The sequence below is a fragment of the Pleurodeles waltl genome, chromosome 6 (assembly GCF_031143425.1).
Source record: "Pleurodeles waltl isolate 20211129_DDA chromosome 6, aPleWal1.hap1.20221129, whole genome shotgun sequence".
Classification (NCBI taxonomy): domain Eukaryota; kingdom Metazoa; phylum Chordata; class Amphibia; order Caudata; family Salamandridae; genus Pleurodeles; species Pleurodeles waltl.
The window spans coordinates 882,789,186-882,808,889 of record NC_090445.1 but is presented as its reverse complement, the minus strand read 5'-3'; the positions used below and the strand labels follow the sequence as shown (position 1 = coordinate 882,808,889).

The 19,704-nt window shown below is 47.1% G+C and overlaps 1 pseudogene; it reads right to left on the bottom strand.

The window, feature by feature from the left end:
* Positions 1-7,166: 7,166 nt before the first annotated feature.
* LOC138301715 (serine/threonine-protein kinase 35 pseudogene) lies at positions 7,167-8,199 on the bottom strand (annotated as a pseudogene).
* Between the last annotated feature and the right edge of the window lie 11,505 nt (positions 8,200-19,704).

Here is a 19,704-nt window from a genome sequence, read left to right as displayed (position 1 = left end):
TTAAGTTTTAGGGTGGGTATTGGTTTTGCAGTGGTAAGGGCATTTTTAGGTTTTACAGTGGGTATGGCGTTTTGGGGTGGTAAGGGCATTTTTAGGTTTTAGGGTGGGTATGGGGTTTTGGGGTGGTAAGGGCTTTTTTAGGTTTGAGGGTGGGTATGGGTTTTGCGGCGGTAAGGGCATTTTTAGGTTTTACAGTCGGTATGGGGTTTTGGGGTGATAAGGGGATTTTTAGGTTTTAGAGTGGGTTTGGGTTTTGGGGTGGTAAGGGCATTTTTAGGTTTTCGGGTGGGTATGGGTTTTGTAGTGGTGAGAGCAGTTTTAGGTTTAGGGTGGGTATGGCTTTTTGGGTGGTAAGGGCATTTCAGGTTTTAGGGCATGTATGGGTTTTTGGGTGGGTATGGGTTTTGGGGTGGTAAGGGCATTTTTAGGTTTTAGGGTGGGTATGGGTTTTGGGGTGGTAAGGGCATTTTTAGGTTTTAGGGTGGGTTTGGGTTTTGGGATGGTAAGGGCATGTTTAGGTTTTAGGGTGGGTATGGGATTAGGGGTGGTAAGGTTTTTTTTTAGGTTTTAGGGTGGGTATGGGATTTGGGGTGGTTAGGGGTGTTTAGCTTTGAAGGTGGGTATGGGTTTTGGCATAGTAAGGTAATTTTTAGGTTTTAGGGTAGGTGGGTTTTTTGGGTGCGAAGGTTTGTTTGTACATATATATACATATAAATGTACATATATAAATATATATACATGTATATATATATACATATATATATGTGTCTATACATATGTTTATATGTATAGACATATATATGTATATATATATATATATATACACACACACACATATATAGAAATATATATATTACATGTATATATATACATATATATATATATATATATATATATATATATATATATATATATATATATATATATGTTTATCTATACACACACACACATATATACATATATATATATAATGTATGTTATACTTACCTCTACTTTTTACCATGCATATGCCTTTACCAACTATGTTTTTACTACGAACTTTTCGTGGTAAAGACATGCAAGGTAAAAGCATATGCGTGGTAAAAACATTTTGTGGTAAGTGCATGCGTGGGAATGACCATGCATTGTACTCACCGCGTTGTAAAGGCATGCGTTGTAATTGCATACGTTGTTCCATCATACATCCATTTGTCACAGACTATCCCGTCTGCAAAAGTCATGGCACTTACTTAGTCCCACTTTACTCCCTGTCCTCATCACCCTCATCCACCACACTTTGTAACAATTACTTTTCTCCAACAAAATACATTTGCTTGGCAGGAAGGAAAGGAATCTTATCTTACTCTACTGCAGGGTAAATTGGAAGGGATTAGGCTGGGTAGGTACAGTAGGCGCTTTTCTGATCAATTCATCATTATCATCATGTGCCTAAGGTTGGCCAGTTGTGTGAGTCACTGTGGTTGGCAAATGTTGAAAGGGAAAAATTTGAACAGACTTTAATACATTATGGAAGCCATAATGAAATATATCACTTGGCTAGAAAAATGTGGCGCAAGCAAAGAATGGATTTTTCAAAATTTTCGGAAGGCTGGGGCAGAACTTAAGAAAGATTAAAGGAGTGAAGTACTAGGAAGTGACTGAGTGAGTGGGCACTGGGAAGGAAGAGAAACACACCTTGTTTTTGCATTGCCATGCATTGAAAACTTTGAAAATAAATGACACATTAACTTAACTTAAGCAGACGCACATTACTGAGCAATCATTGCAGTGCCAATTCTGCCGAATTGAACCAGGCAGCTGTTAGGTCATCATGGGTGCCATAGGTAGGAAGGGAGGTTATGATTAATGCTGATGGGATACATATTTCTGCCTCACTTGAAAAGTACTTTGAGTCAAGGGAACAGTCAGAAATACCACCCCAACCCTTTGAATCAAACCACTCCTCCCACCTCCGATGGAGCTTGTCCAGTGACTGAGCTGTGTTTGTAATTAGGGAGCGGTAGATCCGTGACACCCCCCCTCTACTCAGACCTCCCATCAGCACCTTTGCCTCTATGGGACTGAATTTGAGGAGGACCTCGCCGGCCCTGACATACACGCGTAACGCATGTCGGAGTTGCAGGTATTTGTGGAACTGGGTCCTATTAAGCAAATAATGCCGCTGAAGCTCCTCAAAGGACTGCATATGTGACCCCTCCCAGACATCCCCAAGTAGTGAGATTCCTATGAGGTCCCATTTTTGAAACCCTTCCAAGGCCGAGACCTCCGCCAACCACCTCCTGTGCCACAGCGGGGTCTGCTGAGTGAGGCGGGCCCACTAACCCGTTACTCTCTGAGCCTCACACCAGCCCATCAAAACCACCCTTGTCACATCTGGGACCGCGCGGGGGAGGGGGTTACTGTATAGTGCTCCAAGTACCTTGGAGAAACACATCGTCTGAAGTTCCAGCTGGTACGCCGGGTCTGACCAGCCCCACCTCATCCAGTCGTTCATCACCAATAGGTGCATTACTTAGTAGTAATAGTAGATGTTAGACATCCCCAGCCCGCCCTTCTAAACATCCCTTTGACAGGTGATAAGGGCTAGTCTGGGCAGAGCGCCGCGCCGCAGCATCAATTTTCCTAAACCATCGCCGAGGCACAGGGTGAGGGTAGTTCTGCAACAGGTTGAGGAACCGGGGGAGTATCATCATTTTATAGAGTGCTATTCTGCCCAGTAGGTTAAGGGGTAGGGTCTGCCATCGCTGAAGGTCATCTCTAACCCGTCAGGTGAGTGGGGAGACGTTAAGCGCCCAGGCCAGCTCTGGCAACAAAGCCACTTGCACACCCAGATACCGGAAGCTGTTATGCTTGATGGGGATGCCTTGTTGCCAATCCACACAGTCCCTGGAGGGGTGCAGCGGCACCAGCAGGGATTTACTGGGATTGAGGATCAAGCCGGAGGCCTCTGAGAACAGGCCCAGGATCTGCAGCGCCCGTGGTCCGCTGAGGGTAGGGTTGGCCAGGAAGAGGAGTACATCATCTGCGTAAAGTGCCACGCGGTCTTCTCGCTCTGCAGGCCAAGACCAACTGTTCATCAGGGGGTCTTCTCTTATGAGCTACGCCAAGGGCTCCATCGCTAGCGCAAAGAGAAGCAGAGACAGAGGACAACCCTGGCGGGTGCCTCGTCAAATGAGGTACGGGTCTGAGATCTCCCCGTTCAGCTGCATTCGCGCCATTGGGTTGGAGTAGAGAGCTTCACTAGGCCACGAAACCTAAGACCAAGCCCATTGCTCAATAGTACCTGGTCTAGGTAGGTCCAGTTCACGGTGTCAAAAGTCTTTTCGAAATCTAGTAGGAGGAGCGGCAACGGAGGGGTTAAAAGGCCTCGGTGGGCCAACGCCACATGCAGGCGCCTAATGCAGTGCCTAGTACTTTGCGTGGGCACGAAGCCGCATTGATCTGGGTGTATCAGTGAGGGCAACACCCCTTTCAGTCTGGTTGCAAGGATCGTTGACAAAACCTTGATCTCGGTATTGAGAAGGGAGATTGGGTGATAGGCGGAGCAATATCATGATGGGCGGTTAGTCTTGGGGATCACCCCTATGGTGGCCTGGTCGAGGCCCGGGGGAAAGCCGCTTGTCTTTTCGGCCTCCTCGTACATGGCGAGCAAGTGGGGACCTAGGATGTCACTGCATCTGCTGTATAGTTCCGCCGGAAAACCATCTGGGCCAGTGTCTTGCCCGAAGCAAGCATCACAATCACCTCCCCAACCTCTTAGAGGCTAACGGCCTCATCCAGGTTGCGGCTCTCCATCAATGAGAGCTTAGTGAGAGTTATATCCCCCAGTAGGGAGGCCTCTCTCTCTCTGACTGCGGCCTGGGCCGCTCTTCTTAAAGTCGTGCTCAGTAAACAGCAAAGCTCTGCGCGATTCCGCTAGGCATTTTGGAAAGGGCCTCTGACTCGTTAACTATCTCAGGGATAACCCTATCAGCCAACGGTCGGGATGCCAACCAATGCAGGAGCTTTCCGTTTTTGTCCCCCCAGTTGTACACATGGGCTGCTGAGGCTCACCACATATGCTTTGCCGTTCCATGAACCGAGAGTCTGATCTCATCTCTAATCAGGGTAAGTTGCCTCGTAACGGAAGCATGCGCAGAGACAGCTGACGTTCAAATCGTAGTGCCCTGGCATCAAGGTCTGACACTTTGAGGTTACGTGTGCGCTCTTGCACGCGCAGGAGATGTTTAGACTGCCCCCGGAGGGTAGCCTTGCAAGCCGCCCCGACTATTCCCGGCGACTGCACGGACCCCAGGTTGTGGTCAAAGTAATGGGTGAGGTGATCCTTCACAGCCTATACTCCCTATCTTGGAGGTACCAAGCATTCAGACGCCACACTGGGTGCCGGGTGGGGTCCGTATCACCCAGATGGATTTGTAACGGTGCGTGGTCCGAGACCCCATGAGGCAGAATCTCCACCCCAGTGACACTGGAAATATTCATCCAGTGCTGGCATGAAGATGAGATCAATTCTGGCATGTGTGTGGTGCGCCGCCGACAGATGAGTATATTGCCAGGATCTGGGATCCCATATTTGCCATACCTCACTGAGACCAAGGCTCTCTGGCCAATTGCGCAGCCCAACGCCCGGTGGGAGCAACTCATGGACAAGGGGCCAGAGATATCCATCACTGGGTTCATGACGGAGTCGAAGTCTCCACCCAGTAGGGTCAGCCTCTGAGGGAGCCCGACAACATGTCCCTGAAGGCAAGCAAGAAGCATTCAAACGCTCCAGGAGGGGCGTAAGCGCTCAGGATATTGATCGGTTGCCCCCGGAGTGTACCGGACACCACAACATAGCGCCCCAGCGAATCAAACTAGGTAGCAGTTATCACTATGGGCAAGGAACGGTGCAGCAGAACCGCCACCCCCCTGGAGCTCCTGGAAAACCCTGCATGACAGACTCTGTCATATCCCCCCGTGTGAGCATGGGGCAGTGAGTGCCAAGCAAGTGGGTCCCCTGGAGGAGGACCACAGAGGGGGCATATCTATGAAGAGTATTAAAAATCGAGACCTGTTAATTTTGTCTAGGAGCCCGTTCACATTCCACGAAAGGACCTGCATCAAAGGGGGCTGTGCGTGAGGTGCACCAATGAAACTTTTTGTCGTGTGCCTGTCAGTGGGCCCGGGAGTGACCACCTAAAATAAGAGGAAAAGGTGAAGTAACAACAACCGAACCATGGTGAAACATCAAAACTCTGCTACATTGGTAACACCCCCTCCCCAATCACCCCCACCTTGTACTTCTTTCCCTGAAGCATCTGTCACCCAAAAACCCAACCAAAACCTGGAGACCAAGGGGCCTATCATTGGTATGGAGTGGTGGAACCTTCCATTCAGCTGGATATCTGCAATCTAGCCCCTTCCCATCCGCACCCAGCGTCAGTCAGGAAGGATGTGCACTCAGGCGAGTTCATCAGCAGACAGTCCAAGCGTCCCGCCCTTCAGGAGAACATGGGAGTCTGGCTGAGTCGGTCCTCCTCCTCCACTCGTGTGGGTCCCTTGACCTCTGGCGTGTCCAGGGGGGCTTATCTAGTCGGATGACTAGGCCCCTGCCGCGAGTCTTCGTCAGTCGGGCTGCCTGGACTACTCCGATCCTGCAGCAGGATCTGGTACATCTGCGTCCCCCTCGCATGCCCGCAGGAGCAATTGGACCAGGACCTGGGGAGCCCCCCCTCCCCAGGACCGGGGGGAACCCTCTGGGCCAACCGGCCCTCTTCAGTCAGCCAGTCCCATGCCACTTCGGATGAATCGAAGAAGAAAGACCTCCCATCCATGATGACCTTAAGGCAAACGGGGAAGAGAAGCATATAGGTGAGCTGCATTGCCCTGAGTTTTTGCTTTACACTTTCGTAGGAGCGGCACCAGGTCTGAACTTCCCGGGTGTAATCCGGGAATACTAGAATCTTATGGTTTTCCCATCGGAGGTCTGGATGCAGTCTGGCCTCCCTAAGGATGGTATCAAGGTCTTTAAAGTTCAGGAAGCGGGTGATTAGTGGCCTCCTGGGTCCCCCAGGTGTGGGTCTGGGCGCGAGTACCCTGTGCGCCCGTTCAATTGCAAACCAGGGAAAGAGACGCTGCTCTGGCATCCAGGATCGAATCCAGCTCTCCAAAAACTAAAGCGCCTGGTTTGCCTCCGCCTCCTCCGGGAAGCCGATGAAGCGCAAGTTATTGTGCCTGGAGCGGTTCTCTGCATCTTCTGCTCGGCGATGCAACTCGCCTGTGCGGGTCAGCAGCTGGGCAACCTTGGTCTTAAAGTCTGCAGCTTCATCCTCCGCATGGGAAACACAGTCCTCTGCCTCCGTAATGCGACCCACTGCCGTCTGGAGGTCTTGCCGCAACAGGACCACATCCTCGCGCACCTCACCAATCTTAGTTTCAACTGCAAGTTGCGAGGACTGGATAGCTTGGAGGATCGCACTCACCCCTTCCGCTGCAGACCCCCAGACACCAGGTTGTCCACACTTTGGGGGGGTGCTTGCGTGGTGAACTGGTCGATGCCCTGCTGGGATGCCGGAGGCTGTCTGCTAGCCCTGTCTTTCCCCATATTGCCTCACCGGGTCAAGCACCTCGATGCCTCTTCCACAGTGTTATACATCCCTCTCAGGGCCACCTCATCCACTGTCGCCTGGCACGGTGCTACAGAGTTAAAAAATCCGGGGGGGGGCCCCTTCATCTCAGGTACCCCCTATCACGCTCCGCTCACATTATTCTCTGGTTGAAGGGCTACCCTCCGGTGGGATTCACTTGATCACAACAGTCCTCTTGGTGGCTCCTCACCAGTAGCCTTGGCCTTTTTGGCACTGTTTTGTTAGGGCAGCTGTACAACTCAGGTCACATGGCCTGATGCGTCTAGGTGCTCTTCACGCCTGGGTCTCCGCCCGTTGGACTCGCCCGGGGCCGTGTCATCGCACCCAAGGCTCCTCGCTTACAGGGAAGGGGGGCCCTCTGGCCTCGCCGGGCCCGCACACCGCGGCATGACTTGCGCCTCCGGCAGAACCCCAACAACACCTCCAGGGCTTCGGCCCGACTGCCCGCTGCCGCACCACCTGGTCTGCTCCACTCACTGGGGTAGGCCTGGGTTTATCCGTGGTCTCTGCTTGCCCTCCGGTCGAGCCCGGCTGCAGTCAGATGATTATTCCTAGAGCGAAGATGGCAGCCTTGGCAGTGTAGTATCCCTCCCAGACCTCTGGTGCCATGTAAAAGTCTGAGCCCCAGACTAGCGAAAGACAGTACTTGTTCACAATCACCGATTTATTCTCAGGGTCTGTGTTGCTGCCTTCTTTACCCTGTGCAGTCAAACCAGCACAGACTTTGCTCATGCCGAGGTTTGTCACTTTGAGGACAGGGAAGCCAGACCTCTCAGTGATAAGGATGTTGTCTGGTTTCAGATCCTGGTGCACAATGTAGTTTTGTGCAAGAAAGCAATGGCACTGGTAAGCTGGAGCATGAAGTGCTTTGTAGTTGCAGGGTCTGGCCCCTGAGATAGGATGTACTCGTTTAAGTCACCACCCTCACAATTCTCCATTACAAACCATAGGTAACACGCCTCCTCGGAATAGCCCAGGATCTTCTCGCCCTTCAGCGAAGTCTCCACCAGGCGCAGGTAAAGCTCGGAGCTTTTGTTGCCGTGGCTCATGCACTGGGCAAGGCCGCCGTGTCGCAGGACACACTCCTCGAACTGCACCACGTTCTAGTGCCGGCGGCGCAGGCCGGTCAGAGCCCAGAACTCGGAGAGGGCCAGCTCCACGTTCTTGGGCGCGTCACAATATCGGCCCTCTTGCTGCGTGGGCTCCTCTTTGCCCAACGCGCCTCTGGTCACCCCTGGCTCCGGCCTCCGCCCCTGGGGGGATGTCACCACACCTCTGCATGCTGCACCGAGGCAGCCGCGCCACCGAGGGCTGCGTCTGGCTCAGCCATGGCCCGACACCCAGAAGACGGCCCCGGCCTCCAGCCAAGGCCCACCCGTTCAGGCCGCGCCACTGACTTTGCTTCTCGCTGCCCTTATGCTGCTCCTTAGCGGCACTCACCTGGCCCACGCCGCACCTCCAGACATCCCACCCGTCTGGCGACCGGGCAGGGGCAGTTTGGGTGCGGGATGGGGCCTTCTACCGGTGGGTGACAGAGGGGTCCGTAGAACTCCCAGAGTGCGACCGCCATCTTGGCGCCCGAAGCCACGCCCCCATAGTTGAAGTTTATTATGAATGTTTGTCTGCTCAACTGCAGATAGAAAAGGTCATTAATACTCAACTTCTGCTGTATCTGCTAAAACGGGGTGTTCACAAGTGAGTCAACAACATTAGTACACCCTTGCAGTGAGTATATTACTAATTGTCAATAAGCAAGCAATATGACTTACCACTGTCCGCCACTACCGCCGTCAAGACTCCCCCTTCGATCACTTGTGCTGTCGCGTCTCTGCTGGTGCTGTCGCAGCTATCTCTGGCACTGGTGGGCGGTGCGACTAGAAAAAAACATTACACATGTTAGATGCCAGATACGTCTCCCCAATTGTTTTTTTTTATAGCAAAATACAACCATAATACATCACTATAATTTGGTTACAGACTTATCTTCTATCAAAATACCAGGTGGGCATTTTGTTGGTTGGCAATTTTTGAAAAGTCAGGTAGTCAAGCCAAACAAAAACTTTTTGTAATGGAGGGACAGAGCTAATGATGAATTGGAGTTTTTGAAGAGAGAAAATGGGTGCAATAATTGGTCAATGAAGGACATATGGTCTTGGTTGGCAAATGGAATGGGGCAGTCCTCCTCATACTTCCAACCATGGTGCACGGTCATCAACTGCTGCTATACTGTAATAACAATATAATACATACACAACATTGGAAGGTCCAATTACAAGGCCATGTCCAAACACCCTTTTTTTCTGATTGAGCTGGAGCAAGAAAAAGAAAGCCTTCTCAACAAACATGCATAGAATACTTTACTTGGGCATGCAATCTTTACAGTGGAATACATGGCTTCTCTGAGTCTTACAGTACCACCAGTCCACAAGATATATGAGGGGAGAGGGAAAACTTACTGACAAAGCAGAAGAAAGGAAGCTACAGACCGAGTAGTACAGACAGACAGTTTGAAGTAAGATACTGAAACTTGAACTATAGGAAATAAGTAAATAGGGTAATGCAGGGATGAGAAGAATTTAGGAAACAGATAAATCGAAGAGGAGTTGTAAAAAATTTAGGAGACAGGCACAGAAAAAAAATAAAAAATAATTCTAAATGTGGAGCTGTAAAAGTTAGGGAAATAGATATTAATATTAACAACAGAGGGACTTACGGCGGCCAGCAGAGCCATCTGCCTTGGCACCTGTGGAGGGGGCACCTCCCTCACCGGCCTGACCAGTCCTTTTCTTGCCCCTGGATGCTGAATGATGTAAGAAATAAAGAAAAACAATTACAATATATTAGTGGTACAGTTAATAATAATCTCTCCAAAAATATTTTTGACAGGAAAAGGCAAACACAGTAACATTGCACTTTTCTAACTAAATCAGAGCACCTGTATAGTACTAGTATTGTGGACCATCCTATTCCATATTTCCTAGCCCTATTCCAAATTTCCTAAACTACATTTTGGAATCACTAAAAAATTGCAAAGTATGATTTTTGCTTCTGATCTCATTCTCGATCTCTCAACACCCTTTGACGTGCCAACTCAGTCTGCATTTTTTCATGCATAGATGGATGCATGCATGCATAACTACACATCACTGGGAAATAGCTTGGCACTGTACGAGCTACAAAAAATAAAGGCACAGAGAAGTGAGAGAACATGCTAACTCACTAATGCTAATAACTATCTTAGTGACATGACACAGGAGCAGTCTCTGCATTACTTCTTAAATAATCAGCCCAAGTGAGCGCAAACAACAAGTACCATTAGGTGGCATCGAGCACCTGTCTAGATGACGATCATGTAATATTTCTAACATAAAGTTAACCTTACCTGCATGTAAGCAGCATGCTTGCTATTTGGGAAAAAATATTATCATAGAACACAACTAATAATTAATTATTACTTACAGAGCACTACAACCTCCATGCCTAGCAGGTCCAGCAGGTCCATCTCTTGATCTAGGGTGCCAGTCCACCGGTGCGTCAGCTGTTGCTGGGTGCACCGGACTCCAGAGCTGCGGTGCACAGTCTGGCGCACCCTCTCCCAGTGCTCCCAGAGGCCGTATTCACTCCTGGGCCTACTGCCTGCTGCCAGGGTGGAGGGGAGGTGGTGCTGCACATAAAAAACTAGTGCTGCCACCTTCACCTCAGAAACAAATGGTGCAGGGCTGCACTGGCAAGGAAGGTGGCTGCCAATGGTGGTTTGGGGGTCCTGGTGCTGCCGCTCCCCTGCTCTGCCATGGCACTGGGCATCTGGGGGGGAGTATAGAAGAATGGAAAAAGTAAAGAAGGAAAAAAAAATAAGAAAGTAAAGCAAACAATTTCAAAAGTACAAAACTCACAAAAAGTCACAATTTAAAAAAAAAACAACATAAAATATGAAAAGGTAAGGTAATAAATAGAAATTTAGACATTAGAGTAAAATAAGTTTTATAAGAGTAGGATGGAAGAGATTGAAAAGGGATGAAAGTAGGCCCCAGCACCATAACAAAGCAAAATTCAAGATGGCCGCACCCGTGCAAACCGCATGGTGGCATTCACGTGAGATTTCCAGTGTGAGAACGTACTTCCCATTGCCACTGACTGTAAACGTCACACGAACGGTGTGGCATACCGGAGCAGAGTTTTTTTGCCACTTTGTGGAGTTCTGTGTGGCGCGACTATGCAAACTCCTCCCAGGCCTATTTGACATGACATAGGTGAAGCATGCCTAACCTATTTAACTCAAGGAGCTGATGAGATGTGCAGATCAGTTGCACTTTGGAAGATGGCCTGAAAATGACATCTTACCACCAGTCAAGCCAACAAAGTGGAGAGGCAACATATGGCTTTGACCATTTGGAGGCCTAGTTGAGTGGAATGCAGGCAAACCCAGGACTTTGTTGTATATTTGATCGGAATCATCATGTGCACATTGCTGTGTCAATGCGTCTGCTGTCACTGCCAATCTGGTGATGCAGCTTGAGGCCTTAGGAATATTTGTTGTACACACTGGGTTAGGTGTCATTCCTGTCCTCAATAGTTTCATCCTGAGTTAGCAGGTCAAGGTGGAGCTAAGTAGACAGACACGTCTCTGAGTTGAGCATGATCTGTATCTTGGAAACTCCCAGGTGAGTAAACTTCAATTGAGTGTTAGCAAACAAGGTCATTCGGAAAAGTGTAAACTGTGTTGGTGGTTGGAGTACCGTAACCGGCCTCTGGGGAGTTGCAGTCATGTCACTCACTCTACGACACACACTATACAAATGGTATCCTCCCAGGTGAGTACACTTCAAATGAGAGTTAGCAAACAAGGATATTTGCATACTGTGCTGGTGACTGGAGTTACAGAAACAAGGCCTATTGTACTTTGTATACAGGTCACTCCCTTTGCTTCCCAACACTTGACAAATAGTATCCTCCCAGGTGAGTACACTTCATATGAGAGTTAACTAACAGATGTATTGGGCCAAGTTGACACTGGACAGGTGTTTGTAGTTCCAGAAACAGGGCATTCTGGCCTTAGCAGTCAGGTCACTCTCTCTACTTCCCAACACTTGACATATGGTATCCTCCTAGGTGAGTAAACTTAATTTGGGAATTTACTAACAGATTTAGATTTATAGGGCCGTGTGATCACTGGGCTGGTGTTTGAAGTTACAGAAATAGGGCATACTGTGCTTTGACGTCAGGTCACTCCCTCTACTTCCTAACACTTGATAAATGCTATCCTCCCCTTAAGTACACTTCATTTGAGAGTTGACTAACAGATGCATTGGGCCAAGTGGACACTGGGCTGGTGTTTGGAGTTACAGACACATGGCCTTCTGAGAGTTGCAGTCAGGCCACTCTCTTTACGTCCCAACACTTGACAAATGGTATCCTCCCAGATGAGAAAACTTCAATTGAGAGTTCACTAACATGTATTGGGCCAAGTGACCACTGGGCTGGTATTTTGGAGTTACAGAAACAGGGCCTATTGCACTTTGTATTCAGGTCACTACCTCTGCTTCCCAACACTTGACAAATAGTATCCTCCCAGGTGAGTACACTTCATTTGGGAGTTCACTTGAGAGAGCGTAGCTTATATATATTCTATATTAACATGAAATGTTTATGAACTAATGTGTGATAATGCCGCATAGAAATTGTATTAAATAAATTTTGCTTAAACGTGCATTTGAAATGTGACCGCGGGGAGTGGTCGCCAATGTATACGTAGACTAATAAAATGACTAATGTTTATGAATTATTGTAATCGGATAAGTTTTATACTAATTATTAATGATTATGTTATTACAGTTATGTTAATGAATTTTGTAGGCCTTAAGTTAGCATGAGCCGAAGCTTAGCTGCCTGGCTCTCATATTAAATGTGTTTTTCTAACGTGCAGTGTGCTGACTCGCAAAAGGGCATGACCTCTTTTTTTCTTCAAACTAGAAGCTGAATGTAACCATAGTGGATCTGTTCTCATGAAATTCATATTGCTTGTAGGAGAGTGCTAGCTGAAATGCAACAGTGTAGATTAGTGTAATGTGCAAGGTTGTTTAAACCGGTGAAGACAATGGAGCTACTGACCAAAAGATGTGCAAAGAATTTCAGAAGGATGAAATCATACCGGACGTGCTACCTCTGAAGACGTCAATCATATGGACCAATAAAATGTCTGTAAAATAATATGGGGTGAAGGATTAATGACATAATCTGTTTTCTAATAGGGTAATGATAGTGGGGTATAACCATGAACCAATGAAATTTTAGGGGAATGTACTACGAAAAAGGGATAAAAACCCATGACACGGCGAGCCATTTAGGTGGGTTAGGGAATGCTATTGATTTTATCCAGAAACTCTGTCACTCTGTTTGGTGACTTATTGGTTTACTTAAAACCATTCTCGTCCTTAGATTGCCCATTTACACTTTGCCTCCTTATGAAGGAAGTGCCCCTTTTGCCCCAGAGCTGAGTTTTGACTGATGGCAAATCGACTGATGTCCTGAAGACGAAGCCTGAACCTGAGTGCTGACCTAAACCTTGGAGGGTAACTATGACAATGAGATTGTGATTTGTCTGTTTGCTTTTCCTTTCTAGGTACCAACTGCTTACTTTTGACAGAGACCATAGCTAGATGTTTTCCAAATTGGTGTTCTAAATTGTTTTGCATGAAGCCCAACATGAAAATGCTAATCAGTGGTTAGGACAGGTGTTCACTAAAATTGACGCAAATAGACAAATGATTGAATCTATGTTTTGTTGAACTGACGCATTAATGACACTCTGCTAAAGTTGATCTATGTACACGCCATGTTATGTTCTGATGTTCGTGATTCTTGCCTTAATGAAATCTTATCAGAGTTGCCATATCATGACTATGCTGTTTTGTTTCTTGGTTTTGAGATTAACACATCTACTTTTAGAATTGTAACTAATAGGGAATAAAACTCATAAAATTCTACTAAACTGGTGTGGTTATTCATGACTGCAAGGTCATGCCGGTGTCTCGAATCGATTAATGTCTTTGACTAAAGTGAAATGCATTGTGGTAATCAATATTGATGACATTACTGATGTATTGATTGACATATTGATTAGCTATCTCGTCCTAAGGTGTCTCTCAACTGGGTCAAAAGATTCATTGGCCTAAAACGAGTCCTAATGTGTAATAAATTATCATAAAGGGACGCGTTAGCAGTTCTGGTAGCAGAGCGACGGTTTGGCCCTTTGGGGCCCTAGGACGGAGAATTATTGTTTAGATTGTTTTTCTGAGAAAATGCAAACTGGAAATAAGATGTGTTTCTAAATTCTCCATGACTTTTCCGGGATCTCGGAGTCTGCCTAAGTGAGTTGGGAATGTTCTCGGCGTCTTAGCATGTGTGGTATAGATTTTGCGCTTGCTTAGCTTATGCATTCTGCAGGTGATTTGTGAAGTTGTTTAGGTTTAGGAAGTGTTTAGGCCAGGTAATGTTGTTTTGGTAGGAGTGGGCGTACTCCAAAGTATAAGAGTAGGGAAGTCGGAGTACTTCGTATGAGTGTGGCGCTTTGTGCTAAAAAATCATCCACGTGGTTGGTTGTTAATGTACGGACCCGTCGCGGTCTAAGACTCCGGAGTAGATTGATAAAGTGTAGGAGACACTAGGGTTTGTGTTTTAATTTGTGCGGTTTAAGTAGGTCAATCGGGCGTGGTTGACAAGTTGAGTTTGAGTCTAAATGTGTGGGTGAAACCTTCGATGGAGATTTGGCAAGTTCTAAAGTGCACTAGAACGAACCATTGACAAGTCGAGAGTAGGATTTGCGGGTCAAATTCTGCTTGCATATGCTGGAACTGAGAAGGAGAGAGTAGCGGGCGAGGCTTTAAGTGAAATCTCTGTAAGGTTCTGAAGCGATTGTGTACCCTTCCTGTAGTAAACCGACAAATTTGAGTTGTTGTTGTTGTTAAAGGTGCTCGCAGTAATTTTGCATTAGTTTGGTGTGAATCCAGTGAGGGGCGGACAAGCCGCGAAACTTTGTCAGCTGCAGTGTGTGTGATTGTGACATCAGTGGTGCCGTGCTGGGATAGGTCAGTTGCCGAGAGGGGTCGCGCACGGATTGGCAGCCTGTGTCCTGGGAATTAAAGTCACTTCCTGATTAAATACAAGACAAAAGAAAAGACGCAAAGATGAATTTTATGAAAGCTTTTAGGAGCGCTCTGAAAGGAGACGCATACATTATGGCGAGTGAAGGGGAGCCTACACCGCCTGAGGGTACTCCAGGTTATATAGTAATGGAGGAGAAGGGAGTCGCGCCTTGTTTATGGATGAAACAGTGGCACAAACTAACAGAAAAGGAGGGATGTTTGGCGTTTCCGGAACACGGAACGTTCAATACGAGAATTTTAGAAAATTTGAGGTGGATGTTAAGTGTACAAAAGCCACCTCCGAGGCCAGCTCAGTATGAGGCATTAGCAGTCTGGGATTTAATGGCCATCAAACAGAGCCAGCAGAAATTCGAGAGGAGAATGAGAAGGGCAGAAAAGACTTTAGCTGAGGCTAGATGGGACAATGAGAGCAAAATGTGGAGAAGGGGGATAGTCGACGGACTTAAATGATTCCCAGCAAAACCACAGGGAGATGAGACACAGGGAAAGAAAGCCACTTGTAAGACAGATAAAGACTCTAATAAGCTTAAAGAGACTAAGAGGTCCTGGATAGAAGAAGATGACTCAGACGATGAAGAGTTTCTTAATCAGTTATTGCATGATCACCCGCCACCTTATGCAGTAGACGACAATGCCCCGAGCACTAGTGTGGGACCTGGGAACCAGACGCAGGAGAAGGGAGTTACTGATACAGTACAGACTAGTGATACGGGTTTGATACAGAATGGTGTCAGTGTACCCACTGCGCCAGGCATGCAGATACAGTTGCCACCTCCGCCGCAGATACAGAGAATTTATCTAGACGTCCCAGTACTAGAGACTACTACGAATCTGACAGTGCCGCCTGATCCGATATACACAAAATCGAGGTTAGTTCAGATTGAGCCAACTCCGCAATTGCTGCCCCAGCCGCAGCAACAGCTGGTTCCGAGTTATAGCCCAGTAGCAGGATCTCCATTAGTACCTGCCCCAGCTACAGTGAGTCAAGCTTTGGGAGTTACTGCTCTGCGGGGTTTGGGACCAGGTCAGACACCAGCTGCCATATCATTACCAATTACTGTCGGTCCGCCGGTGCCATTGTATGCGCAAGATAAGCCTGGTATATGCGATCAGGGAGTGAGGACCCCAGAAATAACAAGAGGAGGGTTCACAGGAACCCCCCAGCCCATTTTACCAAGATAACAAGCAGCAGGAGGACTCAGATCTTTGTTAGACCTCACTCCAATTGGAGCTCCTCTAGAGGCAATGAGACAAGCAGGGATAAATGTGTTAACCCCACAGACAATGAGTGCAGTGACATCACAGTCACTGTTGATGCAGTTGGGAAACATTTTGTTGCAAGGTTTCTCTGTGCAACAATTGAATGAGTGGTTAGAAAAATCTTATGCTTCACAAAAGACTGCAGTAACTGCGGAGAAGCCAGAAAAATCTGAGAAGGATGACTACCTAAACTTTGTAAGACTGGGTGTGGAAGCTGCTGAACTAGTGGAAGGGACAATAGGGGTAAACAGATTAGAATCATACACAGAAGCAGAATTGAGATACTTGTGCCCCAAAATCACTAAAGAAGTAGGCAAGGTGCATCAGAGGTTAGCGAACCTGGCAGATAAATACAATATTGACATTGAGAATAAGAAACATTTGAAAAGGAGTTACAGACTAGACTTCGACTCTAAAGATTTTGACCACATGAGGTCAGCCGGAATAAAAGCGCATCTTAAAGAAATACTGCAGAGTGCACAGATCTGGGGAGCCTTAGAAAAGTGGGAAGGCAGATGGGCAAAGAAAAGAGATAAGGGGAAAAGTGACAGTCCGGGATCAAGTCTGACTAAAGCTTCACCGGACACTGAGACAGTAAAGATGTTACCAATGAGAGAAACAGCTGGAGTGGTTCTAGTCTATGTACCTGGACTAGAGGAGACATTTTATCATTCACAAATGATTATCCCAGGTTGAGGGAGAAACCTATAGAGTGGTATCAGCAGACAGACAGGTTTGTGAAACTTGCGAAGTGTCTCTGGGAAGACTTGAATACCTTGTTTGAGATTATTGTTCCACCCGACTTATGGCTTGAGTGTAGGAGAAGTGTGGACTGGCCGACCCAGGAGCCGGCAGGGGATAAGGTGACTGGAGCACCATCTGAGGAGGTGATGAAGTACTATCATATAGTGATTGAGTTTTTGAAGCAAAATGTGTCGCCGAAAGTGACTGATTGGCAGAAAATCGACCGGACCTCACAGGAGGTTAAAGAGTCTATCCACGCTTACTATGAGAGATTGTTGAAAGCGTTCAAACATTACAGTGCCACTGACACCGTTGAGCCGAAAGACATGAACCATCTTGTGTTTAGATTTGTTGAAGGGCTGAGACCAGAGGTTGGCCAGATGATTAAGAATCATTTGATCTGTTGTCAAGCGAAGCCGATTGATGAGGTGTTGCAGTATGCAAAATACTGTAGTGACGAGATTGAGCTAAAGCAGAGAAAGTTGAACGAGAAAGTGATGGTGATGCAGAGAAGGGCAGCGCAGGCAGGTATGCAAGGGAATGGAATTCAGCAGATGATACAACAGCAACCACAAGGGAATGGCGTGTTTCAGGCGCAACAGAGAGGCCGAGGTCGAGGTTTTGTGAATCGTGGTCCAGATTTGAATATGGTTGTGGTTCAAAATGATGTGCAGGGGATGAAAAAGATGTCACTATGTAACACGTGCGGGGGCGTGGGCCATTGGGAGCGGGAATGCCCGAATGCGGTGCCAGATGGTGTCGTTCAACAAAGCACTGATGTCAGTACATTTCAAAATGTGAGGGGTTCAAAACTGAGAGGTCAAAATCAGAACTTCCAGAATAACATGGTTCAGATGCAGGGTTTACAGCCCAAGCAGCAAATGCAAATGCCGCGTGTTCAACCAGCACAAATGCAGCGGGTACAACAGCAGGTTCCCATGGTACCTAGACAGCAAATGCAATTACCATTAGCTCCAATGGGACAGCAACAGGTGATGCTTCCTCAGCAGGTCACAGGTCAAATAATGAGCCAAAATAATACAGTACAGCAATTCCCATTGCGTGGTGAAGATGGAATGAATGATGAATGGTCGGATTACAGTTCTGACAGTGAGGAGTGCACGCTTGCAGCGTCCCTAGAAGTAGATCAGAGGGGACCCTATGTAGAGGGAAAAGTGATGGGTCAAAAGGTTTCATTCTTGGTAGACACGGGAGCTACACGCTCTACAGTCAGAAGTGCAGAGGTTCCGAAATTGCCACTATCAGGGCGTACCATAAGAGTGGTAGGAGTAGCAAACCAGTACTTGACAAATCCAATTACCGACCCGGTTCAAGTTGAGATTGGCAACTTTCAGGGCCTGCATAAGTTTGTAGTCTGCGATTCGATCCTGTATGGGGAAGAGACTTACTGTGCAAGACAAAATGTTCGATTACCTGTTCTAATGATGGAATTGAGGTGCAAACAAACAGTGATGATGAGGGGGATGATGGGCAATTTACAGAATCAGAAACAGAGACTGCAAATGAAGATTACCCTTTGATAACCTTATTCCCGATGCTTACAGTAACTGACTTGCCAGCTGAGTTACAAGGAACAGTGACAGAGAAAGTGTGGGACCTGACAGGAAAGGAAGTGGGATTCATAAAAGGAGTTGAACCGGTTAAAGTACAGGTGAAGCCAAAACCAGTGTTTCCTCAGGTACCGCAGTATCACATGGCACAAGATGTCCTTATGCAGGTGTTGCAGATAATTGCAGACTTTGTAAAGCAAGGAGTCCTGAAAGAAGTATTGAGCAGTCCATGTAATTCACCAATAATGGGTTTGAAAAAGCCTTGTGGGAAGGTTCGAATTGTGCAGGATTTGAGAAAAATAAACGAGATTGTAGTAAAATGTTGCCCCATAATGCCAAATCCAGCAGTGATTATGTTTCAGGTTCCGTGCGATGCAGAATGGTTCACAGTTGTAGACCTGTCACAAGCGTTCTTTTCGGTGCCTCTTCATGAGGACAGCCAATTTCTATTCAGTTTCAAATTCCTGGATAAGGTGTACAGTTGGTGCAGAATTCCTCAAGGGTTTTCTGAGTCACCTTCCATCTTCAATCAGATATTGAAGAAGGACTTGGAGTCATTAGAACTGCCTTTCAGTTCAACTTTAGTACAATACATTGCCGACTTGCTGATTGCGTCCAGAACAAAAGACAACTGTAGGTATGACACAATTGCCTTCTTGAACCATTTGGGAAAGAACGGACATAAAGTGTCCCCAAAGAAGCTGCAATACTGTCAGAAAGAGGTGAAATATTTAGGGCACTAGATTGAGAAAGGAGAATATCAAAGGAAAGGGTGACGGCTATACTGCAGATGAACCCCCCACAACAAAGAGAGATGTCAGGATGTTTTTAGGAATGGTGGGCTACTGCCGCCAGTGGATGCCCAACTTTTCGATTATATCTAAACCATTAATAAAGCTGACAGGCAAGGAAACTAAGGATTAACCGTATACTATAACTCTGTCCGAGGAAAGCTTGAGTCATTCATGGAATTGAGAGAGTGCATGTGCAGAGCACCAGCTTTAGGTATGCCTGATTACACAAAGCCTTTTCTACTGTTTTGTCATGAACGTGATGCTTGTACTTTGTCTGTTTTGACACAGGTCCATGGAGGTGCAAACCGCCCTGTAGCATATTTTTCAGCTACCTTGGACCCAGTCTCAGAAGCCTTACCGGGTTGTTTGCGCACAGTTGCAGCAGTTGGTCAAAGCCTCACACAGTGTGAAGGCATAGTGATGGGACATCCCTTAACAGTAATGGTTCCACATTCAGTTGAAATTCTGTTGACTCGAACTAAGACTCAGCACATGACAAATGCCCGACTTACCCGATATGAGACAATTATTTTGGTGTCACCTA